At 41.9% G+C, this 22,475-nt stretch overlaps 101 pseudogenes; all 101 read left to right on the top strand.

Moving 5' to 3' along the window:
* Nucleotides 1–43: 43 nt before the first annotated feature.
* Nucleotides 44–162, top strand: LOC142675617 (5S ribosomal RNA; annotated as a pseudogene).
* Nucleotides 163–229: 67 nt separating this feature from the next.
* LOC142675582 (5S ribosomal RNA) lies at nt 230–348 on the top strand (annotated as a pseudogene).
* Nucleotides 349–415: 67 nt separating this feature from the next.
* Nucleotides 416–534, top strand: LOC142675368 (5S ribosomal RNA; annotated as a pseudogene).
* A 253-nt stretch (nt 535–787) lies between these two features.
* Nucleotides 788–906, top strand: LOC142675397 (5S ribosomal RNA; annotated as a pseudogene).
* Nucleotides 907–973: 67 nt separating this feature from the next.
* On the top strand, nt 974–1,092 carry LOC142675609 (5S ribosomal RNA; annotated as a pseudogene).
* A 67-nt stretch (nt 1,093–1,159) lies between these two features.
* Nucleotides 1,160–1,278, top strand: LOC142675884 (5S ribosomal RNA; annotated as a pseudogene).
* A 67-nt stretch (nt 1,279–1,345) lies between these two features.
* Nucleotides 1,346–1,464, top strand: LOC142675251 (5S ribosomal RNA; annotated as a pseudogene).
* A 67-nt stretch (nt 1,465–1,531) lies between these two features.
* LOC142675412 (5S ribosomal RNA) lies at nt 1,532–1,650 on the top strand (annotated as a pseudogene).
* A 67-nt stretch (nt 1,651–1,717) lies between these two features.
* LOC142675443 (5S ribosomal RNA) lies at nt 1,718–1,836 on the top strand (annotated as a pseudogene).
* A 67-nt stretch (nt 1,837–1,903) lies between these two features.
* Nucleotides 1,904–2,022, top strand: LOC142675170 (5S ribosomal RNA; annotated as a pseudogene).
* A 67-nt stretch (nt 2,023–2,089) lies between these two features.
* On the top strand, nt 2,090–2,208 carry LOC142675550 (5S ribosomal RNA; annotated as a pseudogene).
* Nucleotides 2,209–2,245: 37 nt separating this feature from the next.
* Nucleotides 2,246–2,364, top strand: LOC142675701 (5S ribosomal RNA; annotated as a pseudogene).
* A 412-nt stretch (nt 2,365–2,776) lies between these two features.
* On the top strand, nt 2,777–2,895 carry LOC142675612 (5S ribosomal RNA; annotated as a pseudogene).
* Nucleotides 2,896–3,148: 253 nt separating this feature from the next.
* LOC142675816 (5S ribosomal RNA) lies at nt 3,149–3,267 on the top strand (annotated as a pseudogene).
* A 67-nt stretch (nt 3,268–3,334) lies between these two features.
* On the top strand, nt 3,335–3,453 carry LOC142675700 (5S ribosomal RNA; annotated as a pseudogene).
* Nucleotides 3,454–3,520: 67 nt separating this feature from the next.
* On the top strand, nt 3,521–3,639 carry LOC142675442 (5S ribosomal RNA; annotated as a pseudogene).
* A 67-nt stretch (nt 3,640–3,706) lies between these two features.
* LOC142675501 (5S ribosomal RNA) lies at nt 3,707–3,825 on the top strand (annotated as a pseudogene).
* Nucleotides 3,826–3,892: 67 nt separating this feature from the next.
* LOC142675791 (5S ribosomal RNA) lies at nt 3,893–4,011 on the top strand (annotated as a pseudogene).
* Nucleotides 4,012–4,078: 67 nt separating this feature from the next.
* On the top strand, nt 4,079–4,197 carry LOC142675500 (5S ribosomal RNA; annotated as a pseudogene).
* Nucleotides 4,198–4,253: 56 nt separating this feature from the next.
* Nucleotides 4,254–4,372, top strand: LOC142675832 (5S ribosomal RNA; annotated as a pseudogene).
* Nucleotides 4,373–4,613: 241 nt separating this feature from the next.
* On the top strand, nt 4,614–4,732 carry LOC142675545 (5S ribosomal RNA; annotated as a pseudogene).
* A 67-nt stretch (nt 4,733–4,799) lies between these two features.
* Nucleotides 4,800–4,918, top strand: LOC142675435 (5S ribosomal RNA; annotated as a pseudogene).
* A 67-nt stretch (nt 4,919–4,985) lies between these two features.
* Nucleotides 4,986–5,104, top strand: LOC142675652 (5S ribosomal RNA; annotated as a pseudogene).
* Nucleotides 5,105–5,171: 67 nt separating this feature from the next.
* LOC142675391 (5S ribosomal RNA) lies at nt 5,172–5,290 on the top strand (annotated as a pseudogene).
* Nucleotides 5,291–5,357: 67 nt separating this feature from the next.
* LOC142675855 (5S ribosomal RNA) lies at nt 5,358–5,476 on the top strand (annotated as a pseudogene).
* A 763-nt stretch (nt 5,477–6,239) lies between these two features.
* Nucleotides 6,240–6,358, top strand: LOC142675874 (5S ribosomal RNA; annotated as a pseudogene).
* Nucleotides 6,359–6,425: 67 nt separating this feature from the next.
* On the top strand, nt 6,426–6,544 carry LOC142675732 (5S ribosomal RNA; annotated as a pseudogene).
* Nucleotides 6,545–6,797: 253 nt separating this feature from the next.
* Nucleotides 6,798–6,916, top strand: LOC142675410 (5S ribosomal RNA; annotated as a pseudogene).
* A 67-nt stretch (nt 6,917–6,983) lies between these two features.
* On the top strand, nt 6,984–7,102 carry LOC142675150 (5S ribosomal RNA; annotated as a pseudogene).
* A 67-nt stretch (nt 7,103–7,169) lies between these two features.
* LOC142675651 (5S ribosomal RNA) lies at nt 7,170–7,288 on the top strand (annotated as a pseudogene).
* A 67-nt stretch (nt 7,289–7,355) lies between these two features.
* Nucleotides 7,356–7,474, top strand: LOC142675840 (5S ribosomal RNA; annotated as a pseudogene).
* A 67-nt stretch (nt 7,475–7,541) lies between these two features.
* LOC142675584 (5S ribosomal RNA) lies at nt 7,542–7,660 on the top strand (annotated as a pseudogene).
* A 67-nt stretch (nt 7,661–7,727) lies between these two features.
* LOC142675507 (5S ribosomal RNA) lies at nt 7,728–7,846 on the top strand (annotated as a pseudogene).
* Nucleotides 7,847–7,913: 67 nt separating this feature from the next.
* Nucleotides 7,914–8,032, top strand: LOC142675503 (5S ribosomal RNA; annotated as a pseudogene).
* A 67-nt stretch (nt 8,033–8,099) lies between these two features.
* On the top strand, nt 8,100–8,218 carry LOC142675752 (5S ribosomal RNA; annotated as a pseudogene).
* Nucleotides 8,219–8,285: 67 nt separating this feature from the next.
* LOC142675495 (5S ribosomal RNA) lies at nt 8,286–8,404 on the top strand (annotated as a pseudogene).
* A 67-nt stretch (nt 8,405–8,471) lies between these two features.
* On the top strand, nt 8,472–8,590 carry LOC142675856 (5S ribosomal RNA; annotated as a pseudogene).
* Nucleotides 8,591–8,657: 67 nt separating this feature from the next.
* On the top strand, nt 8,658–8,776 carry LOC142675558 (5S ribosomal RNA; annotated as a pseudogene).
* Nucleotides 8,777–9,215: 439 nt separating this feature from the next.
* Nucleotides 9,216–9,334, top strand: LOC142675207 (5S ribosomal RNA; annotated as a pseudogene).
* Nucleotides 9,335–9,587: 253 nt separating this feature from the next.
* On the top strand, nt 9,588–9,706 carry LOC142675498 (5S ribosomal RNA; annotated as a pseudogene).
* Nucleotides 9,707–9,773: 67 nt separating this feature from the next.
* On the top strand, nt 9,774–9,892 carry LOC142675177 (5S ribosomal RNA; annotated as a pseudogene).
* A 253-nt stretch (nt 9,893–10,145) lies between these two features.
* LOC142675252 (5S ribosomal RNA) lies at nt 10,146–10,264 on the top strand (annotated as a pseudogene).
* A 67-nt stretch (nt 10,265–10,331) lies between these two features.
* On the top strand, nt 10,332–10,450 carry LOC142675392 (5S ribosomal RNA; annotated as a pseudogene).
* Nucleotides 10,451–10,517: 67 nt separating this feature from the next.
* Nucleotides 10,518–10,636, top strand: LOC142675210 (5S ribosomal RNA; annotated as a pseudogene).
* Nucleotides 10,637–10,703: 67 nt separating this feature from the next.
* On the top strand, nt 10,704–10,822 carry LOC142675636 (5S ribosomal RNA; annotated as a pseudogene).
* A 67-nt stretch (nt 10,823–10,889) lies between these two features.
* On the top strand, nt 10,890–11,008 carry LOC142675353 (5S ribosomal RNA; annotated as a pseudogene).
* Nucleotides 11,009–11,075: 67 nt separating this feature from the next.
* Nucleotides 11,076–11,194, top strand: LOC142675133 (5S ribosomal RNA; annotated as a pseudogene).
* Nucleotides 11,195–11,261: 67 nt separating this feature from the next.
* LOC142675408 (5S ribosomal RNA) lies at nt 11,262–11,380 on the top strand (annotated as a pseudogene).
* A 67-nt stretch (nt 11,381–11,447) lies between these two features.
* On the top strand, nt 11,448–11,566 carry LOC142675788 (5S ribosomal RNA; annotated as a pseudogene).
* Nucleotides 11,567–11,633: 67 nt separating this feature from the next.
* LOC142675837 (5S ribosomal RNA) lies at nt 11,634–11,752 on the top strand (annotated as a pseudogene).
* Nucleotides 11,753–11,819: 67 nt separating this feature from the next.
* On the top strand, nt 11,820–11,938 carry LOC142675260 (5S ribosomal RNA; annotated as a pseudogene).
* Nucleotides 11,939–12,005: 67 nt separating this feature from the next.
* Nucleotides 12,006–12,124, top strand: LOC142675846 (5S ribosomal RNA; annotated as a pseudogene).
* A 67-nt stretch (nt 12,125–12,191) lies between these two features.
* LOC142675594 (5S ribosomal RNA) lies at nt 12,192–12,310 on the top strand (annotated as a pseudogene).
* Nucleotides 12,311–12,710: 400 nt separating this feature from the next.
* LOC142675895 (5S ribosomal RNA) lies at nt 12,711–12,829 on the top strand (annotated as a pseudogene).
* Nucleotides 12,830–12,896: 67 nt separating this feature from the next.
* LOC142675512 (5S ribosomal RNA) lies at nt 12,897–13,015 on the top strand (annotated as a pseudogene).
* A 67-nt stretch (nt 13,016–13,082) lies between these two features.
* On the top strand, nt 13,083–13,201 carry LOC142675194 (5S ribosomal RNA; annotated as a pseudogene).
* A 67-nt stretch (nt 13,202–13,268) lies between these two features.
* Nucleotides 13,269–13,387, top strand: LOC142675626 (5S ribosomal RNA; annotated as a pseudogene).
* A 67-nt stretch (nt 13,388–13,454) lies between these two features.
* On the top strand, nt 13,455–13,573 carry LOC142675441 (5S ribosomal RNA; annotated as a pseudogene).
* Nucleotides 13,574–13,640: 67 nt separating this feature from the next.
* On the top strand, nt 13,641–13,759 carry LOC142675547 (5S ribosomal RNA; annotated as a pseudogene).
* Nucleotides 13,760–13,826: 67 nt separating this feature from the next.
* Nucleotides 13,827–13,945, top strand: LOC142675144 (5S ribosomal RNA; annotated as a pseudogene).
* Nucleotides 13,946–14,012: 67 nt separating this feature from the next.
* Nucleotides 14,013–14,131, top strand: LOC142675613 (5S ribosomal RNA; annotated as a pseudogene).
* Nucleotides 14,132–14,198: 67 nt separating this feature from the next.
* LOC142675181 (5S ribosomal RNA) lies at nt 14,199–14,317 on the top strand (annotated as a pseudogene).
* A 67-nt stretch (nt 14,318–14,384) lies between these two features.
* On the top strand, nt 14,385–14,503 carry LOC142675805 (5S ribosomal RNA; annotated as a pseudogene).
* A 64-nt stretch (nt 14,504–14,567) lies between these two features.
* Nucleotides 14,568–14,686, top strand: LOC142675131 (5S ribosomal RNA; annotated as a pseudogene).
* Nucleotides 14,687–14,931: 245 nt separating this feature from the next.
* On the top strand, nt 14,932–15,050 carry LOC142675766 (5S ribosomal RNA; annotated as a pseudogene).
* A 67-nt stretch (nt 15,051–15,117) lies between these two features.
* Nucleotides 15,118–15,236, top strand: LOC142675670 (5S ribosomal RNA; annotated as a pseudogene).
* Nucleotides 15,237–15,303: 67 nt separating this feature from the next.
* LOC142675750 (5S ribosomal RNA) lies at nt 15,304–15,422 on the top strand (annotated as a pseudogene).
* Nucleotides 15,423–15,489: 67 nt separating this feature from the next.
* On the top strand, nt 15,490–15,608 carry LOC142675352 (5S ribosomal RNA; annotated as a pseudogene).
* Nucleotides 15,609–15,675: 67 nt separating this feature from the next.
* LOC142675230 (5S ribosomal RNA) lies at nt 15,676–15,794 on the top strand (annotated as a pseudogene).
* A 67-nt stretch (nt 15,795–15,861) lies between these two features.
* Nucleotides 15,862–15,980, top strand: LOC142675407 (5S ribosomal RNA; annotated as a pseudogene).
* A 67-nt stretch (nt 15,981–16,047) lies between these two features.
* Nucleotides 16,048–16,166, top strand: LOC142675787 (5S ribosomal RNA; annotated as a pseudogene).
* A 67-nt stretch (nt 16,167–16,233) lies between these two features.
* LOC142675836 (5S ribosomal RNA) lies at nt 16,234–16,352 on the top strand (annotated as a pseudogene).
* Nucleotides 16,353–16,419: 67 nt separating this feature from the next.
* On the top strand, nt 16,420–16,538 carry LOC142675259 (5S ribosomal RNA; annotated as a pseudogene).
* Nucleotides 16,539–16,605: 67 nt separating this feature from the next.
* On the top strand, nt 16,606–16,724 carry LOC142675845 (5S ribosomal RNA; annotated as a pseudogene).
* A 245-nt stretch (nt 16,725–16,969) lies between these two features.
* LOC142675763 (5S ribosomal RNA) lies at nt 16,970–17,088 on the top strand (annotated as a pseudogene).
* A 67-nt stretch (nt 17,089–17,155) lies between these two features.
* Nucleotides 17,156–17,274, top strand: LOC142675669 (5S ribosomal RNA; annotated as a pseudogene).
* A 67-nt stretch (nt 17,275–17,341) lies between these two features.
* LOC142675749 (5S ribosomal RNA) lies at nt 17,342–17,460 on the top strand (annotated as a pseudogene).
* A 67-nt stretch (nt 17,461–17,527) lies between these two features.
* LOC142675351 (5S ribosomal RNA) lies at nt 17,528–17,646 on the top strand (annotated as a pseudogene).
* Nucleotides 17,647–17,713: 67 nt separating this feature from the next.
* On the top strand, nt 17,714–17,832 carry LOC142675229 (5S ribosomal RNA; annotated as a pseudogene).
* A 68-nt stretch (nt 17,833–17,900) lies between these two features.
* LOC142675406 (5S ribosomal RNA) lies at nt 17,901–18,019 on the top strand (annotated as a pseudogene).
* Nucleotides 18,020–18,086: 67 nt separating this feature from the next.
* Nucleotides 18,087–18,205, top strand: LOC142675785 (5S ribosomal RNA; annotated as a pseudogene).
* A 67-nt stretch (nt 18,206–18,272) lies between these two features.
* Nucleotides 18,273–18,391, top strand: LOC142675835 (5S ribosomal RNA; annotated as a pseudogene).
* A 67-nt stretch (nt 18,392–18,458) lies between these two features.
* LOC142675257 (5S ribosomal RNA) lies at nt 18,459–18,577 on the top strand (annotated as a pseudogene).
* A 67-nt stretch (nt 18,578–18,644) lies between these two features.
* LOC142675844 (5S ribosomal RNA) lies at nt 18,645–18,763 on the top strand (annotated as a pseudogene).
* Nucleotides 18,764–18,830: 67 nt separating this feature from the next.
* Nucleotides 18,831–18,949, top strand: LOC142675592 (5S ribosomal RNA; annotated as a pseudogene).
* Nucleotides 18,950–19,349: 400 nt separating this feature from the next.
* LOC142675894 (5S ribosomal RNA) lies at nt 19,350–19,468 on the top strand (annotated as a pseudogene).
* A 67-nt stretch (nt 19,469–19,535) lies between these two features.
* LOC142675511 (5S ribosomal RNA) lies at nt 19,536–19,654 on the top strand (annotated as a pseudogene).
* Nucleotides 19,655–19,721: 67 nt separating this feature from the next.
* On the top strand, nt 19,722–19,840 carry LOC142675193 (5S ribosomal RNA; annotated as a pseudogene).
* Nucleotides 19,841–19,907: 67 nt separating this feature from the next.
* Nucleotides 19,908–20,026, top strand: LOC142675625 (5S ribosomal RNA; annotated as a pseudogene).
* Nucleotides 20,027–20,094: 68 nt separating this feature from the next.
* LOC142675288 (5S ribosomal RNA) lies at nt 20,095–20,211 on the top strand (annotated as a pseudogene).
* Nucleotides 20,212–20,279: 68 nt separating this feature from the next.
* Nucleotides 20,280–20,398, top strand: LOC142675546 (5S ribosomal RNA; annotated as a pseudogene).
* A 67-nt stretch (nt 20,399–20,465) lies between these two features.
* LOC142675143 (5S ribosomal RNA) lies at nt 20,466–20,584 on the top strand (annotated as a pseudogene).
* A 67-nt stretch (nt 20,585–20,651) lies between these two features.
* On the top strand, nt 20,652–20,770 carry LOC142675611 (5S ribosomal RNA; annotated as a pseudogene).
* Nucleotides 20,771–20,837: 67 nt separating this feature from the next.
* On the top strand, nt 20,838–20,956 carry LOC142675180 (5S ribosomal RNA; annotated as a pseudogene).
* Nucleotides 20,957–21,023: 67 nt separating this feature from the next.
* Nucleotides 21,024–21,142, top strand: LOC142675804 (5S ribosomal RNA; annotated as a pseudogene).
* Nucleotides 21,143–21,206: 64 nt separating this feature from the next.
* On the top strand, nt 21,207–21,325 carry LOC142675773 (5S ribosomal RNA; annotated as a pseudogene).
* A 245-nt stretch (nt 21,326–21,570) lies between these two features.
* Nucleotides 21,571–21,689, top strand: LOC142675762 (5S ribosomal RNA; annotated as a pseudogene).
* A 67-nt stretch (nt 21,690–21,756) lies between these two features.
* LOC142675668 (5S ribosomal RNA) lies at nt 21,757–21,875 on the top strand (annotated as a pseudogene).
* Nucleotides 21,876–21,942: 67 nt separating this feature from the next.
* On the top strand, nt 21,943–22,061 carry LOC142675656 (5S ribosomal RNA; annotated as a pseudogene).
* A 67-nt stretch (nt 22,062–22,128) lies between these two features.
* LOC142675350 (5S ribosomal RNA) lies at nt 22,129–22,247 on the top strand (annotated as a pseudogene).
* A 67-nt stretch (nt 22,248–22,314) lies between these two features.
* Nucleotides 22,315–22,433, top strand: LOC142675228 (5S ribosomal RNA; annotated as a pseudogene).
* Nucleotides 22,434–22,475: the final 42 nt, after the last annotated feature.

Genomic DNA, 22,475 nt, shown 5'->3' with positions numbered 1-22,475 from the left:
TTTCACAATCGATTAAAAAGGACTATGGATTAAAGCATTTAATGTCAATGGCCATTCTAAGATGAATGTGCCTGCTCTCGTCAGATCGCAGAAATTACACAGCTTAAGGCCTCGCTAGTACCAGTGTGGGAGACTGTCTGGGAATCCGTGGTGCGGTTGACTTTTTATTATGTTGTTTAGATTTTGTTTCACAATAGATTAAATAGGACTATGGATTAAATCATTTAACGTCAATGGTCATTCTAAGCTGAATGTGCCTGCTCTCGTCAGATCGCAGAAGTTACACAGCTTAAGGCCTCGCTAGTACCAGTGTGGGAGACTGTCTGGGAATCTGTGGTGCGGTTGACTTTTTATTATGTCGTTTAGATTTTGTTTCACAATCGATTAAAAAGGACTATGGATTAAAGCATTTAATGTCAATGGCCATTCTAAGCTGAATGTGCCTGCTCTCGTTAGATCGCAGAAGTTACACAGCTTAACGCCTCCCTAGTACCAGTGTGGGAGACTGTCTGGGAATCCGTGGTGCGGTTGACTTTTTATTATGTCGTTTAGATTTTGTTTCACAATAGATTAAATAGGACTATGAATTAAATCATTTAACGTCAATGGCCATTCTAAGCTGAATGTGCCTGCTCTCGTCAGATCGCAGAAGTTACCCAGCTTAAGGCCTCGCTAGTACCAGTGTGGGAGACTGTCTCGGAATCCGTTGTGCGGTTGAATTTTTATTATGTCGTTTAGATTTTGTTTCACAATCGATTAAAAAGGACTATGGATTAAAGCATTTAATGTCAATGGCCATTCTAAGCTGAATGTCCCTGCTCTCGTCAGATCGCAGAAGTTACACAGCTTAAGGCCTCGCTAGTACCAGTGTGGGAGACTGTCTGGGAATCCGTGGTGCTGTTGACTTTTTATTATGTCGTTTAGATTTTGTTTCACAATCGATTAAAAAGGACTATGGATTAAAGCATTTAATGTCAATGGCCATTCTAAGCTGAATGTGCCTGCTCTCGTCAGATCGCAGAAGTTACACAGCTTAAGGCCTCGCTAGTACCAGTGTGGGAGACTGTCTGTGAATCCGAGGTGCGGTTGACTTTTTATTATGTCGTTTAGATTTTGTTTCACAATCGATTGAATAGGACTATGGATTAAGGCTTTTAATGTCAATGGCCATTCTAAGCTGAATGTGCCTGCTCTCGTCAGATCGCAGAAGTTACACAGCTTAAGGCCTCGCTAGTACCAGTGTGGGAGACTGTCTGGGAATCCGTGGAGCGGTTGAATTTTTATTATGTCGTTTAGATTTTGTTTCACAATCGATTAAAAAGGACTATGGATTAAAGCATTTAATGTCAATGGCCATTCTAAGCTGAATGTGCCTGCTCTCGTTAGATCGCAGAAGTTACACAGCTTAAGGCCTCGCTAGTACCAGTGTGGGAGACTGTCTGGGAATCCGTGATGCGGTTAACTTTTTATTATGTCGTTTAGATTTTGTTTCACAATCGATTAAAAAGGACTATGGATTAAAGCATTTAATGTCAATGGCCATTCTAAGCTGAATGTGCCTGCTCTCGTCAGATCGCAGAAGTTACACAGCTTAAGGCCTCGCTAGTACCAGTGTGGGAGACTGTCTGGGAATCCGTGGTGCGGTTGACTTTTTAGTATGTCGTTTAGATTTTGTTTCACAATAGATTAAATAGGACTATGGATTAAAGGATTTAACGTCAATGGCCATTCTAAGCTGAATGTGCCTGCTCTCGTCAGAACGCAGAAGTTACATAGCTTAAGGCCTCGCTAGTACTAGTGTGGGAGACTGTCTGGGAATCCGTGGTGCGGTTGACTTTTTATTATGTTGTTTAGATTTTGTTTCACAATAGATTAAATAGGACTATGGATAAAGGCTTTTAATGTAAATGGCCATTCTAAGCTGAATGTGCCTGCTCTCGTCAGATCGCAGAAGTTACACAGCTTAAGGCCTCGCTAGTACCAGTGTGGGAGACTGTCTGGGAATCCGTAGTGCGGTTGACTTTTTATTATGTCGTTTAGATTTTGTTTCACAATAGATTAAATAGGACTATGGATAAAGGCTTTTAATGTAAATGGCCATTCTAAGCTGAATGTGCCTGCTCTCGTCAGATCGCAGAAGTTACACAGCTTAAGGCCTTGCTAGTACCAGTGTGGGAGACCGTCTGGGAATCCGTGGTGCGGTTGACTTTTTATTATGTCGTTTAGATTTTGTTTCGCATTTAATGTCAATGGCCATTCTAAGCTGAATGTGCCTGCTCTCGTCAGATCGCAGAAGTTACACAGCTTAAGGCCTCGCTAGTACCAGTGTGGGAGACTGTCTGGGAATCCGTGGTGCGGTTAACAAAATCTAAACGAAATAATGGGTTAAAGCATTTAATGTCAATGGCCATTCTAAGCTGAATGTGCCTGCTCTCGTTAGATCGCAGAAGTTACACAGCACAGCTTAACGCCTCGCTAGTACCAGTGTGGGAGACTGTCTGGGAATCCGTGGTGCGGTTGACTTTTTATTATGTTGTTTAGATTTTGTTTCACAATCGATTAAAAAGGACTATGGATTAAAGCATTTAATGTCAATGGCCATTCTAAGCTGAATATGCCTGCTCTTGTTAGATCGCAGAAGTTACACAGCTTAACGCCTCCCTAGTACCAGTGTGGGAGACTGTCTGGGAATCCGTGGTGCGGTTGACTTTTTATTATGTCGTTTAGATTTTGTTTCACAATAGATTAAATAGGACTATGGATTAAATCATTTAACGTCAATGGCCATTCTAAGCTGAATGTGCCTGCTCTCGTCAGATCGCAGAAGTTACACAGCTTAAGGCCTCGCTAGTACCAGTGTGGGAGACTGTCTGGGAATCCGTGGTGCTGTTGACTTTTTATTATGTCGTTTAGATTTTGTTTCACAATCGATTAAAAAGGACTATGGATTAAAGCCTTTAATGTCAATGGCCATTCTAAGCTGAATGTCCCTGCTCTCGTCAGATCGCAGAAGTTACACAGCTTAAGGCCTCGCTGGTAACAGTGTGGGAGAATGTCTGGGAATGCGTGGTGCGGTTGACTTTTTATTATGTTGTTTAGATTTTGTTTCACAATAGATTAAATAGGACTATGGATTAAAGCATTTAATGTCAATGGCCATTCTAAGCTGAATGTCCATGCTCTCGTCAGATCGCAGAAGTTACACAGCTTAAGGCCTCGCTAGTACCAGTGTGGGAGACTGTCTGGGAATCCGTGGTGCGGTTGACTTTTTATTATGTTGTTTAGATTTTGTTTCACAATAGATTAAATAGAACTATGGATTAAGGCTTTTAATGTCAATGGCCATTCTAAGCTGAATGTGCCTGCTCTCATCAGAACGCAGAAGTTACACAGCTTAAGGCCTTGCTAATACCAGTGTGGGAGACTGTCTGGGAATCCGTGGTGCGGTTGACATTTTATTATGTCGTTTAGATTTTGTTTGACAATCGATTAAAAAGGACTATGGATTACAGCATTTAATGTCAATGGCCATTCTAAGCTGAATGTGCCTGCTCTCGTCAGATCGCAGAAGTTACACAGCTTAAGGCCTCGCTAGTACCAGTGTGGGAGACTGTCTGGGAATCCGTGGTGCGGTTGACATTTTATTATGTCGTTTAGATTTTGCTTCACAATCTATTAAAAAGGACTATGGATTACAGCATATAATGTCAATGGCCATTCTAAGCTGAATGTCCCTGCTCTCGTCAGATCGCAGAAGTTACACAGCTTAAGGCCTCGCTAGTACCAGTGTGGGAGACTGTCTGGGAATCCGTGGTGCGGTTGACTTTTTATTATGTCGTTTAGATTTTGTTTCACAATCGATTAAAAAGGACTATGGATTTCAGCATTTAATGTCAATGGCCATTCTAAGCGGAATGTCCCTGCTCTCGTCAGATCGCAGAAGTTACACAGCTTAAGGCCTCGCTAGTACCAGTGTGGGAGACTGTCTGGGAATCCGTGGTGCGGTTGACTTTTTATTATGTCGTTTAGATTTTGTTTCACAATCGATTAAAAAGGACTATGGATTTCAGCATTTAATGTCAATGGCCATTCTAAGCTGAATGTCCCTGCTCTCGTCAGATCGCAGAAGTTACACAGCTTAAGGCCTCGCTAGTACCAGTGTGGGAGACTGTCTGGGAATCCGTGGTGCGGTTGACTTTTTATTATTTTGTTTCACAATAGATTAAAAAGGACTATGGATTAAAGCATTTAATGTCAATGGCCATTCTACGCTGAATGTCCCTGCTCTCGTCAGATCGCAGAAGTTACACAGCTTAAGGCCTCGCTAGTACCAGTGTGGGAGACTGTCTGGGAATCCGTGGTGCGGTTGACTTTTTATTATGTCGTTTAGATTTTGTTTCACAATCGATTAAAAAGGACTATGGATTAAAGCATTTAATGTCAATGGCCATTCTAAGCTGAATGTGCCTGCTCTCGTCAGATCGCAGAAGTTACACAGCTTAAGGCCTCGCTAGTACCAGTGTGGGAATCCGTGGTGCGGTTGAATTTGTATTATGTCGTTTAGATTTTGTTTCACAATCGATTAAAAAGGACTATGGATTAAAGCATTTAATGTCAATGGCCATTCTAAGCTGAATGTCCCTGCTCTCGTCAGATCGCAGAAGTTACACAGCTTAAGGCCTCGCTAGTACCAGTGTGGGAGACTGTCTGGGAATCCGCGGTGCGGTTGACTTTTTATTATGTCGTTTAGATTTTGTTTCACAATAGATTAAATAGGACTATGGATTAAAGCATTTAACGTTAATGGCCATTCTAAGCTGAATGTGCCTGCTCTCGTCAGAACGCAGAAGTTACACAGCTTAAGGCCTCGGTAGTACCAGTGTGGGAGACTGTCTGGGAATCTGTGGTGCGGTTGACTTTTTATTATGTCGTTTAGATTTTGTTTCACAATCGATTAAAAAGGACTATGGATTAAAACATTTAATGTCAATGGCCATTCTAAGCTGAATGTGCCTGCTCTCGTCAGATCGCAGAAGTTACACAGCTTAAGGCCTCGCTAGTACCAGTGTGGGAGACTGTCTGGGAATCCGTGGTGCGGTTGAATTTTTATTATGTCGTTTAGATTTTGTTTTACAATCGATTAAAAAGGACTCTGGATTAAAGCATTTAATGTCAATGGCCATTCTAAGCTGAATGTCCCTGCTCTCGTCAGATCGCAGAAGTTGCACAGCTTAAGGACTCGTTAGTACCAGTGTGGGAGACTGTCTGGGAATCCGTGGTGCGGTTGACTTTTTATTATGTTGTTTAGATTTTGTTTCACAATAGATTAAATAGGACTATGGATTAAGGCTTTTAATGTCAATGGCCATTCTAAGCTGAATGTGCATGCTCTCGTCAGATCGCAGTAGTTACACAGCTTAAGGCCTCGCTAGTACCAGTGTGGGAGACTGTCTGGGAATCCGTGGTGCGGTTGACTTTTTATTATGTCGTTTAGATTTTGTTTCACAATCGATTAAAAAGGACTATGGATTAAAGCATTTAATGTCAATGGCCATTCTAAGCTGAATGTGCCTGCTCTCGTCAGATCGCAGAAGTTACACAGCTTAAGGCCTCGCTAGTACCAGTGTGGGAATCCGTGGTGCGGTTGAATTTGTATTATGTCGTTTAGATTTTGTTTCACAATCGATTAAAAAGGACTATGGATTAACGCATTTAATGTCAATGGCCATTCTAAGCTGAATGTGCCTGCTCTCGTCAGATCGCAGAAGTTACACAGCTTAAGGCCTCGCTAGTACCAGTGTGGGAATCCGTGGTGCGGTTGACTTTTTATTATGTCGTTTAGATTTTGTTTCACAATCGATTAAAAAGGACTGTGGATTAAAGCATTTAAGGTCAATGGCCATTCTAAGCTGAATGTGCCTGCCCTCGTCAGATCGCAGAAGTTACACAGCTTAAGGACTCGTTAGTACCAGTGTGGGAATCCGTGGTGCGGTTGACTTTTTATTATGTCGTTTAGATTTTGTTTCACAATCGATTAAAAAGGACTGTGGATTAAAGCATTTAAGGTCAATGGCCATTCTAAGCTGAATGTGCCTGCCCTCGTCAGATCGCAGAAGTTACACAGCTTAAGGACTCGTTAGTACCAGTGTGGGAATCCGTGGTGCGGTTGACTTTTTATTATGTCGTTTAGATTTTGTTTCACAATAGATTAAATAGGACTATGGATTAAGGCTTTTAATGTCAATGGCCATTCTGAGCTGAATGTGCCTGCTCTCGTCAGATCGCAGAAGTTACACAGCTTAACGCCTCGCTAGTACCAGTGTGGGAGACTGTCTGGGAATCCGTGGTGCGGTTGACTTTTTATTATGTCGTTTAGATTTTGTTTCACAATAGATTAAATAGGACTTTGGATTAAAGCATTTAACGTCAATGGCCATTCTAAGCTGAATGTGCCTGCTCTCGTCAGACCGCAGAAGTTACACAGCTTAAGGTCTCGCTAGTACCAGTGTGGGAGACTGTCTGGGAATCCGTGGTGCGGTTGACTTTGTATTATGTCGTTTAGATTTTGTTTCACAATCGATTAAAAAGGACTATGGATTAAAGCATTTAATGTCAATGGCTATTCTAAGCTGAATGTGCCTGCTCTCGTCAGATCGCAGAAGTTACAAAGCTTAAGGCTTTGCTAGTACCAGTGTGGGAGACTGTCTGGGAATCTGTGGTGCGGTTGACTTTTTATTATGTTGTTTAGATTTTGTTTCACAATAAATTAAATAGGACTATGGATTAAGGCTTTTAATGTCAATGGCCATTCTAAGCTGAATGTGCCTGCTCTCGTCAGATCGCAGAAGTTACACAGCTTAAGGCCTCGCTAGTACCAGTGTGGGAGACTGTCTGGGAATCCGTGGTGCGGTTGACTTTTTATTATGTCGTTTAGATTTTGTTTCACAATCGATTAAAAAGGACTATGGATTAAAGCATTTAATGTCAATGGCCATTCTAAGCTGAATGTGCCTGCTCTCGTTAGATCGCAGAAGTTACACAGCTTAACGCCTCGCTAGTACCAGTGTGGGAGACTGTCTGGGAATCCGTGGTGCAGTTGACTTTTTATTATGTCGTTTACATTTTGTTTCACAATAGATTAAATAGGACTATGGATTAAAGCATTTGACGTCAATGGCCATTCTAAGCTGAATGTGCCTGCTCTCGTCAGATCGCAGAAGTTACACAGCTTAAGGCCTCGCTAGTACCAGTGTGGGAGACTGTCTGGGAATCCGTGGTGCGGTTGAATTTTTATTATGTCGTTTAGATTTTGTTTCACAATCGATTAAAAAGGACTATGGATTAAAGCATTTGATGTCAATGGCCATTCTAAGCTGAATGTCCCTGCTCTCGTCAGATCGCAGAAGTTACACAGCTTAAGGCCTCGCTAGTACCATTGTGGGAGACTGTCTGGGAATCCGTGGTGCGGCTGACTTTTTATTATGTCGTTTAGATTTTGTTTCACAATAGATTAAATAGGACTATGGATTAAAGCATTTAACATCAATGGCCATTCTAAGCTGAATGTGCCTGCTCTCGTCAGATCGCAGAAGTTACACAGCTTAAGGCCTCGCTAGTACCAGTGTGGGAGACTGTCTGGGAATCCGTGGTGCGGTTGACTTTTTATTATGTTGTTTAGATTTTGTTTCACAATAGATTAAATAGGACTATGGATTAAGGCTTTTAATGTCAATGGCCATTCTAAGCTGAATGTACCTGCTCTCGTCAGATCGCAGAAGTTACACAGCTTAAGGCCTCGCTAGTACCAGTGTGGGAGACTGTCTGGGAATCCGTGGTGCGGTTGACTTTTTATTATGTCGTTGAGATTTTGTTTCACAATCGATTAAAAAGGACTATGGATTAAAGCATTTAATGTCAATGGCCATTCTAAGCTGAATGTCCCTGCTCTCGTCAGATCGCAGAAGTTACACAGCTTAAGGCCTCGCTAGTACCAGTGTGGGAGACTCTCTGGGAATCCGTGGTGCGGTTGACTTTTTATTATGTTGTTTAGATTTTGTTTCACAATAGATTAAATAGGACTATGGATTAAGGCTTTTAATGTCAATGGCCATTCTAAGCTGAATGTACCTGCTCTCGTCAGATCGCAGAAGTTACACAGCTCAAGGCCTCGCTAGTACCAGTGTGGGAGACTGTCTGGGAATCCGTGGTGCGGTTGACTTTTTATTATTTTGTTTAGATTTTGTTTCACAATAGATTAAATAGGACTATGGATTAAGGCTTTTAATGTCAATGGCCATTCTAAGCTGAATGTACCTGCTCTCGTCAGATCGCAGAAGTTACACAGCTTAAGGCCTCGCTAGTACCAGTGTGGGAGACTGTCTGGGAATCCGTGGTGCGGTTGACTTTTTATTATGTCGTTTAGATTTTGTTTCACAATCGATTAAAAAGGACTATGGATTAAAGCATTTAATGTCAATGGCCATTCTAAACTGAATGTCCCTGCTCTCGTCAGATCGCAGAAGTTACACAGCTTAAGGCCTCGCTAGTACCAGTGTGGGAGACTGTCTGGGAATCTGTGGTGCGGTTGACTTTTTATTATGTTGTTTAGATTTTGTTTCACAATAGATTAAATAGGACTATGGATTAAGGCTTTTAATGGCAATGGCCATTCTAAGCTGAATGTGCCTGCTCTCGTCAGATCGCAGAAGTTACACAGCTTAAGGCCTCGTTAGTACCAGTGTGGGAGACTGTCTGGGAATCCGTGGTGCGGTTGACTTTTTATTATGTCGTTTAGATTTTGTTTCACAATCGATTAAAAAGGAATATGGATTAAAGCATTTAATGTCAATGGCCATTCTAAGCTGAATGTGCCTGCTCTCGTTAGATTGCAGAAGTTGCACAGCTTAACGCCTCGCTAGAACCAGTGTGGGAGACTGTCTGGGAATCCGTGGTGTGGTTGACTTTTTATTATGTCGTTTAGATTTTGTTTCACAATAGATTAAATAGGACTATGGATTAAAGCATTTAACGTCAATGGCCATCCTAAGCTGAATGTGCCTCCTTTCGTCAGATCGCAGAAGTTACACAGCTTAAGGCCTCGCTAGTACCAGTGTGGGAGACTGTCTGGGAATCCGTGGTGCGGTTGAATTTTTATTATGTCGTTTAGATTTTGTTTCACAATAGATTAAATAGGACTGTGGATTAAAGCATTTAACTTCAATGGCCATTCTAAGCTGAATGTGCCTGCTCTCGTCAGATCGCAGAAGTTACACGGCTTAAGCCCTCGCTAGTACCAGTGTGGGAGACTGTCTGGGAATCCGTGGTGCGGTTGACTTTTTATTATGTCGTTAAGATTTTGTTTCACAATCCATTAAAAAGGACTATGGATTAAAGCATTTATTGTCAATGGCCCTTCTAAACTGAATGTGCCTGCTCTCGTCAGATCGCAGAAGTTACACAGCTTAAGGCCTTGCTAGTACCAGTGTGGGAGACTGTCTGGGAATCCGTGGTGCGGTTGAATTTTTATTATGTCGTTTAGATTTTGTTTCACAATCGATTAAAAAGGACTATGGATTAAAGCATTTAATGTCAATGGCCATTCTAAGCTGAATGTCCCTGCTCTCGTCAGATCGCAGAAGTTACACAGCTTAAGGCCTCGCTAGTACCAGTGTGGGAGACTGTCTGGGAATCCGTGGTGCGGTTGACTTTTCATTATGTTGTTTAGATTTTGTTTCACAATAGATTAAATAGGACTATGGATTAAGGCTTTTAATGTCAATGGCCATTCTAAACTGAATGTGCCTGCTCTCGTCAGAACGCAGAAGTTACACAGCTTAAGGCCTCGCTAGTACCAGCGTTGGAGACTGTCTGGGAATCCGTGGTGCGGTTGAATTTTTATTATGTCGTTTAGATTTTGTTTCACAATCGATTAAAAAGGACTATGGATTAAAGCATTTAATGGCAATGGCCATTCTAAGCTGAATGTCCCTGCTCTCGTCAGATCGCAGAAGTTACACAGCTTAAGGCCTCGCTAGTACCAGTGTGGGAGACTGTCTGGGAATGCCTCGTGTGGTTGACTTTTTATTATGTTGTTTAGATTTTGTTTCACAATAGATTAAATAGGACTATGGATTAAGGCTCTTAATGTCAATGGCCATTCTAAGCTGAATGTGCCTGCTCTCGTCAGATCGCAGAAGTTACACATCTTAAGGCCTCGCTAGTACAAGTGTGGAAGACTGTCTGGGAATTCGTGGTGCGGTTGACTTTTTATTATGTCGTTTAGATTTTGTTTCACAATCGATTTAAAAGGACTATGGATTAAAGCATTTAAAGTCAATGGCCATTCTGAGCTGAATGTGCCTGCTCTCGTTAGATCACAGAAGTTACACAGCTTAACGCCTCGCTAGTACCAGTGTGGGAGACTGTCTGGGAATCCGTGGTGCGGTTGACTTTTTATAATGTCGTTTAGATTTTGTTTCACAATCGATTAAATAGGACTATGGATTAAAGCATTTAACGTCAATGGCCATTCTAAGCTGAATGTGCCTTCTCTCGTCAGAACGCAGAAATTACACAGCTTAAGGCCTCGCTAGTACCAGTGTGGGAGACTGTCTGGGAATCCGTGGTGCGGTTGAATTTTTATTATGTCGTTTAGATTTTGTTTCACAATCGATTAAAAAGGACTATGGATTAAAGCATTTAATGTCAATGGCCATTCTAAGCTGAATGTCCCTGCTCTCGTCAGAACGCAGAAGTTACACAGCTTAAGGCCTCGCTAGTACCAGTGTGGGAGACTGTCTGGGAATCCGTGGTGCGGTTGAATTTTTATTATGTCGTTTAGATTTTGTTTCACAATCGATTAAAAAAGACTATGGATTAAAGCATTTAATGTCAATGGCCATTCTAAGCTGAATGTCCCTGCTCTCGTCAGATCGCAGAAGTTACACAGCTTAATTCCTCGCTAGTACCGGTGTGGGAGACTGTCTGGGAATCCGTGGTGCGGTTGACTTTTTATTATGTTGGTTAGATTTTGTTTCACAATAGATTAAATAGGACTATGGATTAAGGCTTTTAATGTCAATGGCCATTCTAAGCTGAATGTGCCTTCTCTCGTCAGATCGCAGAAGTTACGCAGCTTAAGGCCTCGCTAGTACCAGTGTTGGAGACTGTCTGGGAATCCGTGGTGCGGTTGACTTTTTATTATGTCGTTTAGATTTTGTTTCACAATCGATTAAAAAGGACTATGGATTAAAGCATTTACTGTCAATGGCCATTCTAAGCTGAATGTGCCTGCTCTCGTCAGATCGCAGAAGTTACACAGCTTAAGGCCTCGCTAGTACCAGTGTGGGAGACTGTCTGGGAATCCGTGGTGCGGTTGACTTTTTATTATGTCGTTTAGATTTTGTTTCACAATAGATTAAATAGGACTATGGATTAAAGCATTTAATGTCAATGGCCATTCTAAGCTGAATGTCCCTGCTCTCGTCAGATCGCAGAAGTTACACAGCTTAAGGCCTCGCTAGTAGCTGTGTGGGAGACTGTCTGGGAATCCGTGGTGCGGTTGACTTTTTATTATGTTTGTTAGATTTTGTTTCACAATAGATTAAATAGGACTATGGATTAAGGCTTTTAATGTCAATGGCCATTCTAAGCTGAATGTGACTGCTCTCGTCAGATCGCAGAAGTTACACAGCTTAAGGCCTCGCTAGTACCAGTGTGGGAGACTGTCTGGGAATCTGTGGTGCGGTTGACTTTTTATTATGTCGTTTAGATTTTGTTTCACAATAGATTAAATAGGACTATGGATTAGAGCATTTAACGTCAATGGCCATTCTAAGCTGAATGTGCCTTCTCTCGTCAGATCGCAGAAGTTACACAGCTTAAGGCCTCGCTAGTATCAGTGTGGGAGACTGTCTGGGAATCCGTGGTGCGGTTGACTTTATATTATGTCGTTTAGATTTTGTTTCACAATAGATTAAATAGGACTATGGAGTAAAGCACTTAACGTCAATGGCCATTCTAAGCTGAATTTGCCTGCTCTCGTCAGATCGCAGAAGTTACACAGCTTAAGGCCTCGCTAGTACCAGTGTGGGAGACTGTCTGGGAATCCGTGGTGCGGTTGAATTTTTATTATGTCGTTTAGATTTTGTTTCACAATCGATTAAAAAGGACTATGGATTAAAGCATTTAATGTCAATGGCCATTCTAAGCTGAATGTCCCTGCTCTCGTCAGATCGCAGAAGTTACACAGCTTAAGGCCTCGCTAGTACCAGTGTGGGAGACTGTCTGGGAATCCGTGGTGCGGTAGACTTTTTATTATGTCGTTTAGATTTTGTTTCACAATAGATTAAATAGGACTATGGATTAAAACATTTAACGTCAATGGGCATTCTAAGCTGAATGTGCCTGCTCTTGTCAGAACGCAGGAGTTACACAGCTTAAGGCCTCACTAGTACCAGTGTGGGAGACTTTTTATTATGTTGTTTAGATTTTGTTTCACAATAGATTAAATAGGACTATGGATTAAGGCTTTTAATGTCAATGGCCATTCTAAGCTGAATGTGCCTGCTCTCGTCAGATTGCAGAAGTTACACAGCTTAAGGCCTCGCTAGTACCAGTCTGGGAAACCGTGGTGCTTTTGACTTTTTATTATGTCGTTTAGATTTTGTTTCACAATAGATTAAATAGGACTATGGATTAAAGCATTTAACGTCAATGGCCATTCTAAGCTGAATGTGCCTGCTCTCGTCAGATCGCAGAAGTTACACAGCTTAAGGCCTCGCTAGTACCAGTGTGGGAGACTGTGTGGGAATCCGTGGTGCGGTTACCTTTTTATTCTGTCGTTTAAATTTTGTTTCACAATCGATTAAAAAGGACTATGGATTAAAGCATTTCATGTCAATGGCCATTCTAAGCTGAATGTGCCTGCTCTCGTCAGATCGCAGAAGTTACACAGCTTAAGGCCTCGCTAGTACCAGTGTGGGAAACTGTCTGGGAAACCGTGGTGCTTTTGACTTTTTATTATGTCGTTTAGATTTTGTTTCACAATCGATTAAAAAGGACTATGGATTAAAGCATTTAATGTCAATGGCCATTCTAAGCTGAATGTGCCTGCTCTCGTCAGATCGCAGAAGTTACACAGCTTAAGGCCTCGCTAGTACCAGTGTGGGAGACTGTCTGGGAATCCGTGGTGTGGTTACCTTTTTATTATGTCGTTTAAACTTTGTTTCACAATCGATTAAAAAGGACTATGGATTAAAGCATTTCATGTCAATGGCCATTCTAAGCTGAATGTGCCTGCTCTCGTCAGATCGTAGAAGTTACACAGCTTAAGGCCTCGCTAGTACCAGTGTGGGAGACTGTCTGGGAATCCGTGGTGCGGTTGACTTTTTATTATGTCGTTTAGATTTTGTTTCACAATCGATTAAAAAGGACTATGGATTAAAGCATTTAATGTCAATGGCCATTCTAAGCTGAATGTGCCTGCTCTCGTCAGATCGCAGAAGTTACACAGCTTAAGGCCTCGCTAGTACCAGTGTGGGAGACTGTCTGGGAATCCGTGGTGCGGTTGACATTTTATTATGTCGTTTAGATTTTGTTTCACAATCGATTAAAAAGGACTATGGATTAAAGCATTTAATGTCAATGGCCATTCTAAGCTGAATGTGCTTGCTCTCGTCAGATCGCAGAAGTTACACAGCTTAAGGCCTCGCTAGTACCAGTGTGGGAGACTGTCTGGGAATCCGTGGTGCGGTTGACTTTTTATTATGTTGTTTAGATTTTGTTTCACAATAGATTAAATAGGACTATGGATTAAGGCTTTTAATGTCAATGGCCATTCTAAGCTGAATGTGCCTGCTCTCGTCATATCGCAGAAGTTACACAGCTTAAGGCCTCGCTAGTACCAGTGTGGGAGACTGTCTGGGAATCCGTGGTGCGGTTGACTTTTTATTATGTCGTTTAGGTTTTGTTTCACAATCGATTAAAAAGGACTATGGATTAAAGCATTTAATGTCAATGGCCATTCTAAGCTGAATGTACCTGCTCTTGTTAGATCGCAGAAGTTACACAGCTTAAGGCCTCGCTAGTACCAGTGTGGGAGACTGTCTGGGAATCCGTGGTGCGGTTGACTTTTTATTATGTCGTTTAGATTTTGTTTCACAATCGATTAAAAAGGACTATGGATTAAAGCAATTAATGTCAATGGCCATTCTAAGCTGAATGTCCCTGCTCTCGTCAGATCGCAGAAGTTACACAGCTTAAGGCCTCGCTGATACCAGTGTGGGAGACTGTCTGGGAATCCGTGGTGCGGTTGACTTTTTATTATGTCGTTTAGATTTTGTTTCACAGTCGATTAAAAAGGACTATGGATTAAAGCATTTAACGTCAATGGCCATTCTAAGCTGAATGTGCCTGCTCTCGTCAGAACGCAGAAGTTACATAGCTTAAGTCCTCGCTAGTACCAGTGTGGGAGACTGTCTGGGAATCCGTGGTGCGGTTGACTTTTTATTATGTTTAGATTTTGTTTCACAATAGATTAAATAGGACTATGGATTAAGGCTTTTAATGTCAATGGCCATTCTAAGCTGAATGTGCCTGCTCTCGTCAGATCGCAGAAGTTGCACAGCTTAAGACCTCGCTAGTACCAGTGTGGGAGACTGTCTGGGAATCCGTGGTGCGGTTGACTTTTTATTATGTCGTTTAGATTTTGTTTCACAATAGATTAAATAGGACTATGGATTAAAGCATTTAACGTCAATGGCCATTCTAAGCTGAATTTGCCTGCTCTCGTCCGAACGCAGAAGTTACACAGCTTAAGGCCTCGCTAGTACCAGTGTGGGAGACTGTCTGTGGTGCGGTTGAGTTTTTATTATGTCGTTTAGATTTTGTTTCACAATCGATTAAAAAGGACTATGGATTAAAGCCTTTAATGTCAATGGCCATTCTAAGCTGAATGTCCCTGCTCTCGTCAGATCGCAGAAGTTACACAGCTTAAGGCCTCGCTGGTACCAGTGTGGGAGACTGTCTGGGAATGCGTGGTGCGGTTGACTTTTTATTATGTTGTTTAGATTTTGTTTCACAATAGATTAAATAGGACTATGGATTAAGGCTTTTAATGTCAATGGCCATTCTAAGCTGAATGTGCCTGCTCTCGTCAGATCGCAGAAGTTACACAGCTTAAGTCCTCGCTAGTACCAGTGTGGGAGACTGTCTGGGAATCCGTGGTGCGGTTGACTTTTTATTATGTCGTTTAGATTTTGTTTCACAATCGATTAAAAAGGACTATGGATTAAAGCATTTAATGTCAATGGCCATTCTAAGCTGAATGTCCCTGCTCTCGTCAGATCGCAGAAGTTACACAGCTTAAGGCCTCGCTAGTACCAGTGTGGGAGACTGTCTGGGAATCCGTGGTGCGGTTGAATTTTTATTATGTCGTTTAGATTTTGTTTCACAATCGATTAAAAAAGACTATGGATTAAAGCATTTAATGTCAATGGCCATTCTAAGCTGAATGTCCCTGCTCTCGTCAGATCGCAGAAGTTACACAGCTTAATTCCTCGCTAGTACCGGTGTGGGAGACTGTCTGGGAATCCGTGGTGCGGTTGACTTTTTATTATGTTGGTTAGATTTTGTTTCACAATAGATTAAATAGGACTATGGATTAAGGCTTTTAATGTCAATGGCCATTCTAAGCTGAATGTGCCTTCTCTCGTCAGATCGCAGAAGTTACACAGCTTAAGGCCTCGCTAGTACCAGTGTTGGAGACTGTCTGGGAATCCGTGGTGCGGTTGACTTTTTATTATGTCGTTTAGATTTTGTTTCACAATCGATTAAAAAGGACTATGGATTAAAGCATTTACTGTCAATGGCCATTCTAAGCTGAATGTGCCTGCTCTCGTCAGATCGCAGAAGTTACACAGCTTAAGGCCTCGCTAGTACCAGTGTGGGAGACTGTCTGGGAATCCGTGGTGCGGTTGACTTTTTATTATGTCGTTTAGATTTTGTTTCACAATAGATTAAATAGGACTATGGATTAAAGCATTTAATGTCAATGGCCATTCTAAGCTGAATGTCCCTGCTCTCGTCAGATCGCAGAAGTTACACAGCTTAAGGCCTCGCTAGTAGCTGTGTGGGAGACTGTCTGGGAATCCGTGGTGCGGTTGACTTTTTATTATGTTTGTTAGATTTTGTTTCACAATAGATTAAATAGGACTATGGATTAAGGCTTTTAATGTCAATGGCCATTCTAAGCTGAATGTGACTGCTCTCGTCAGATCGCAGAAGTTACACAGCTTAAGGCCTCGCTAGTACCAGTGTGGGAGACTGTCTGGGAATCTGTGGTGCGGTTGACTTTTTATTATGTCGTTTAGATTTTGTTTCACAATAGATTAAATAGGACTATGGATTAGAGCATTTAACGTCAATGGCCATTCTAAGCTGAATGTGCCTTCTCTCGTCAGATCGCAGAAGTTACACAGCTTAAGGCCTCGCTAGTATCAGTGTGGGAGACTGTCTGGGAATCCGTGGTGCGGTTGACTTTTTATTATGTCGTTTAGATTTTGTTTCACAATAGATTAAATAGGACTATGGAGTAAAGCACTTAACGTCAATGGCCATTCTAAGCTGAATTTGCCTGCTCTCGTCAGATCGCAGAAGTTACACAGCTTAAGGCCTCGCTAGTACCAGTGTGGGAGACTGTCTGGGAATCCGTGGTGCGGTTGAATTTTTATTATGTCGTTTAGATTTTGTTTCACAATAGATTAAATAGGACTATGGATTAAGGCTTTTAATGTCAATGGCCATGCTAAGCTGAATGTCCCTGCTCTCGTCAGATCGCAGAAGTCAAGCAGCTTAAGGCCTCGCTAGTACCAGTGTGGGAGACTGTCTGTGGTGCGGTTGAGTTTTTATTATGTCGTTTAGATTTTGTTTCACAATCGATTAAAAAGGACTATGGATTAAAGCCTTTAATGTCAATGGCCATTCTAAGCTGAATGTCCCTGCTCTCGTCAGATCGCAGAAGTTACACAGCTTAAGGCCTCGCTGGTACCAGTGTGGGAGACTGTCTGGGAATGCGTGGTGCGGTTGACTTTTTATTATGTTGTTTAGATTTTGTTTCACAATAGATTAAATAGGACTATGGATTAAGGCTTTTAATGTCAATGGCCATTCTAAGCTGAATGTGCCTGCTCTCGTCAGATCGCAGAAGTTACACAGCTTAAGTCCTCGCTAGTACCAGTGTGGGAGACTGTCTGGGAATCCGTGGTGCGGTTGACTTTTTATTATGTCGTTTAGATTTTGTTTCACAATCGATTAAAAAGGACTATGGATTAAAGCATTTAATGTCAATGGCCATTCTAAGCTGAATGTCCCTGCTCTCGTCAGATCGCAGAAGTTACACAGCTTAAGGCCTCGCTAGTACCAGTGTGGGAGACTGTCTGGGAATCCGTGGTGCGGTTGAATTTTTATTATGTCGTTTAGATTTTGTTTCACAATCGATTAAAAAAGACTATGGATTAAAGCATTTAATGTCAATGGCCATTCTAAGCTGAATGTCCCTGCTCTCGTCAGATCGCAGAAGTTACACAGCTTAATTCCTCGCTAGTACCGGTGTGGGAGACTGTCTGGGAATCCGTGGTGCGGTTGACTTTTTATTATGTTGGTTAGATTTTGTTTCACAATAGATTAAATAGGACTATGGATTAAGGCTTTTAATGTCAATGGCCATTCTAAGCTGAATGTGCCTTCTCTCGTCAGATCGCAGAAGTTACACAGCTTAAGGCCTCGCTAGTACCAGTGTTGGAGACTGTCTGGGAATCCGTGGTGCGGTTGACTTTTTATTATGTCGTTTAGATTTTGTTTCACAATCGATTTAAAAAGGACTATGGATTAAAGCATTTACTGTCAATGGCCATTCTAAGCTGAATGTGCCTGCTCTCGTCAGATCGCAGAAGTTACACAGCTTAAGGCCTCGCTAGTACCAGTGTGGGAGACTGTCTGGGAATCCGTGGTGCGGTTGACTTTTTATTATGTCGTTTAGATTTTGTTTCACAATAGATTAAATAGGACTATGGATTAAAGCATTTAATGTCAATGGCCATTCTAAGCTGAATGTCCCTGCTCTCGTCAGATCGCAGAAGTTACACAGCTTAAGGCCTCGCTAGTAGCTGTGTGGGAGACTGTCTGGGAATCCGTGGTGCGGTTGACTTTTTATTATGTTTGTTAGATTTTGTTTCACAATAGATTAAATAGGACTATGGATTAAGGCTTTTAATGTCAATGGCCATTCTAAGCTGAATGTGACTGCTCTCGTCAGATCGCAGAAGTTACACAGCTTAAGGCCTCGCTAGTACCAGTGTGGGAGACTGTCTGGGAATCTGTGGTGCGGTTGACTTTTTATTATGTCGTTTAGATTTTGTTTCACAATAGATTAAATAGGACTATGGATTAGAGCATTTAACGTCAATGGCCATTCTAAGCTGAATGTGCCTTCTCTCGTCAGATCGCAGAAGTTACACAGCTTAAGGCCTCGCTAGTATCAGTGTGGGAGACTGTCTGGGAATCCGTGGTGCGGTTGACTTTATATTATGTCGTTTAGATTTTGTTTCACAATAGATTAAATAGGACTATGGAGTAAAGCACTTAACGTCAATGGCCATTCTAAGCTGAATTTGCCTGCTCTCGTCAGATCGCAGAAGTTACACAGCTTAAGGCCTCGCTAGTACCAGTGTGGGAGACTGTCTGGGAATCCGTGGTGCGGTTGAATTTTTATTATGTCGTTTAGATTTTGTTTCACAATCGATTAAAAAGGACTATGGATTAAAGCATTTAATGTCAATGGCCATTCTAAGCTGAATGTCCCTGCTCTCGTCAGATCGCAGAAGTTACACAGCTTAAGGCCTCGCTAGTACCAGTGTGGGAGACTGTCTGGGAATCCGTGGTGCGGTAGACTTTTTATTATGTCGTTTAGATTTTGTTTCACAATAGATTAAATAGGACTATGGATTAAAACATTTAACGTCAATGGGCATTCTAAGCTGAATGTGCCTGCTCTTGTCAGAACGCAGGAGTTACACAGCTTAAGGCCTCACTAGTACCAGTGTGGGAGACTTTTTATTATGTTGTTTAGATTTTGTTTCACAATAGATTAAATAGGACTATGGATTAAGGCTTTTAATGTCAATGGCCATTCTAAGCTGAATGTGCCTGCTCTCGTCAGATTGCAGAAGTTACACAGCTTAAGGCCTCGCTAGTACCAGTCTGGGAAACCGTGGTGCTTTTGACTTTTTATTATGTCGTTTAGATTTTGTTTCACAATAGATTAAATAGGACTATGGATTAAAGCATTTAACGTCAATGGCCATTCTAAGCTGAATGTGCCTGCTCTCGTCAGATCGCAGAAGTTACACAGCTTAAGGCCTCGCTAGTACCAGTGTGGGAGACTGTGTGGGAATCCGTGGTGCGGTTACCTTTTTATTCTGTCGTTTAAATTTTGTTTCACAATCGATTAAAAAGGACTATGGATTAAAGCATTTCATGTCAATGGCCATTCTAAGCTGAATGTGCCTGCTCTCGTCAGATCGCAGAAGTTACACAGCTTAAGGCCTCGCTAGTACCAGTGTGGGAAACTGTCTGGGAAACCGTGGTGCTTTTGACTTTTTATTATGTCGTTTAGATTTTGTTTCACAATCGATTAAAAAGGACTATGGATTAAAGCATTTAATGTCAATGGCCATTCTAAGCTGAATGTGCCTGCTCTCGTCAGATCGCAGAAGTTACACAGCTTAAGGCCTCGCTAGTACCAGTGTGGGAGACTGTCTGGGAATCCGTGGTGTGGTTACCTTTTTATTATGTCGTTTAAACTTTGTTTCACAATCGATTAAAAAGGACTATGGATTAAAGCATTTCATGTCAATGGCCATTCTAAGCTGAATGTGCCTGCTCTCGTCAGATCGTAGAAGTTACACAGCTTAAGGCCTCGCTAGTACCAGTGTGGGAGACTGTCTGGGAATCCGTGGTGCGGTTGACTTTTTATTATGTCGTTTAGATTTTGTTTCACAATCGATTAAAAAGGACTATGGATTAAAGCATTTAATGTCAATGGCCATTCTAAGCTGAATGTGCCTGCTCTCGTCAGATCGCAGAAGTTACACAGCTTAAGGCCTCGCTAGTACCAGTGTGGGAGACTGTCTGGGAATCCGTGGTGCGGTTGACATTTTATTATGTCGTTTAGATTTTGTTTCACAATCGATTAAAAAGGACTATGGATTAAAGCATTTAATGTCAATGGCCATTCTAAGCTGAATGTGCTTGCTCTCGTCAGATCGCAGAAGTTACACAGCTTAAGGCCTCGCTAGTACCAGTGTGGGAGACTGTCTGGGAATCCGTGGTGCGGTTGACTTTTTATTATGTTGTTTAGATTTTGTTTCACAATAGATTAAATAGGACTATGGATTAAGGCTTTTAATGTCAATGGCCATTCTAAGCTGAATGTGCCTGCTCTCGTCATATCGCAGAAGTTACACAGCTTAAGGCCTCGCTAGTACCAGTGTGGGAGACTGTCTGGGAATCCGTGGTGCGGTTGACTTTTTATTATGTCGTTTAGGTTTTGTTTCACAATCGATTAAAAAGGACTATGGATTAAAGCATTTAATGTCAATGGCCATTCTAAGCTGAATGTACCTGCTCTTGTTAGATCGCAGAAGTTACACAGCTTAAGGCCTCGCTAGTACCAGTGTGGGAGACTGTCTGGGAATCCGTGGTGCGGTTGACTTTTTATTATGTCGTTTAGATTTTGTTTCACAATCGATTAAAAAGGACTATGGATTAAAGCAATTAATGTCAATGGCCATTCTAAGCTGAATGTCCCTGCTCTCGTCAGATCGCAGAAGTTACACAGCTTAAGGCCTCGCTGATACCAGTGTGGGAGACTGTCTGGGAATCCGTGGTGCGGTTGACTTTTTATTATGTCGTTTAGATTTTGTTTCACAGTCGATTAAAAAGGACTATGGATTAAAGCATTTAACGTCAATGGCCATTCTAAGCTGAATGTGCCTGCTCTCGTCAGAACGCAGAAGTTACATAGCTTAAGTCCTCGCTAGTACCAGTGTGGGAGACTGTCTGGGAATCCGTGGTGCGGTTGACTTTTTATTATGTTTAGATTTTGTTTCACAATAGATTAAATAGGACTATGGATTAAGGCTTTTAATGTCAATGGCCATTCTAAGCTGAATGTGCCTGCTCTCGTCAGATCGCAGAAGTTGCACAGCTTAAGGCCTCGCTAGTACCAGTGTGGGAGACTGTCTGGGAATCCGTGGTGCGGTTGACTTTTTATTATGTCGTTTAGATTTTGTTTCACAATAGATTAAATAGGACTATGGATTAAAGCATTTAACGTCAATGGCCATTCTAAGCTGAATTTGCCTGCTCTCGTCCGAACGCAGAAGTTACACAGCTTAAGGCCTCGCTAGTACCAGTGTGGGAGACTGTCTGTGGTGCGGTTGAGTTTTTATTATGTCGTTTAGATTTTGTTTCACAATCGATTAAAAAGGACTATGGATTAAAGCCTTTAATGTCAATGGCCATTCTAAGCTGAATGTCCCTGCTCTCGTCAGATCGCAGAAGTTACACAGCTTAAGGCCTCGCTGGTACCAGTGTGGGAGACTGTCTGGGAATGCGTGGTGCGGTTGACTTTTTATTATGTTGTTTAGATTTTGTTTCACAATAGATTAAATAGGACTATGGATTAAGGCTTTTAATGTCAATGGCCATTCTAAGCTGAATGTGCCTGCTCTCGTCAGATCGCAGAAGTTACACAGCTTAAGTCCTCGCTAGTACCAGTGTGGGAGACTGTCTGGGAATCCGTGGTGCGGTTGACTTTTTATTATGTCGTTTAGATTTTGTTTCACAATCGATTAAAAAGGACTATGGATTAAAGCATTTAATGTCAATGGCCATTCTAAGCTGAATGTCCCTGCTCTCGTCAGATCGCAGAAGTTACACAGCTTAAGGCCTCGCTAGTACCAGTGTGGGAGACTGCCTGGGAATCCGTGGTGCGGTTGAATTTTTATTATGTCGTTTAGATTTTGTTTCACAATCGATTAAAAAAGACTATGGATTAAAGCATTTAATGTCAATGGCCATTCTAAGCTGAATGTCCCTGCTCTCGTCAGATCGCAGAAGTTACACAGCTTAATTCCTCGCTAGTACCGGTGTGGGAGACTGTCTGGGAATCCGTGGTGCGGTTGACTTTTTATTATGTTGGTTAGATTTTGTTTCACAATAGATTAAATAGGACTATGGATTAAGGCTTTTAATGTCAATGGCCATTCTAAGCTGAATGTGCCTTCTCTCGTCAGATCGCAGAAGTTACACAGCTTAAGGCCTCGCTAGTACCAGTGTTGGAGACTGTCTGGGAATCCGTGGTGCGGTTGACTTTTTATTATGTCGTTTAGATTTTGTTTCACAATCGATTAAAA

Source organism: Rhinoderma darwinii, assembly GCF_050947455.1.
Source record: "Rhinoderma darwinii isolate aRhiDar2 chromosome 2 unlocalized genomic scaffold, aRhiDar2.hap1 SUPER_2_unloc_27, whole genome shotgun sequence".
Lineage (NCBI taxonomy): Eukaryota > Metazoa > Chordata > Amphibia > Anura > Rhinodermatidae > Rhinoderma > Rhinoderma darwinii.
The sequence above is the reverse complement of the archived record's forward strand: the minus strand, read 5'-3'. Positions and strand labels throughout refer to the sequence as shown.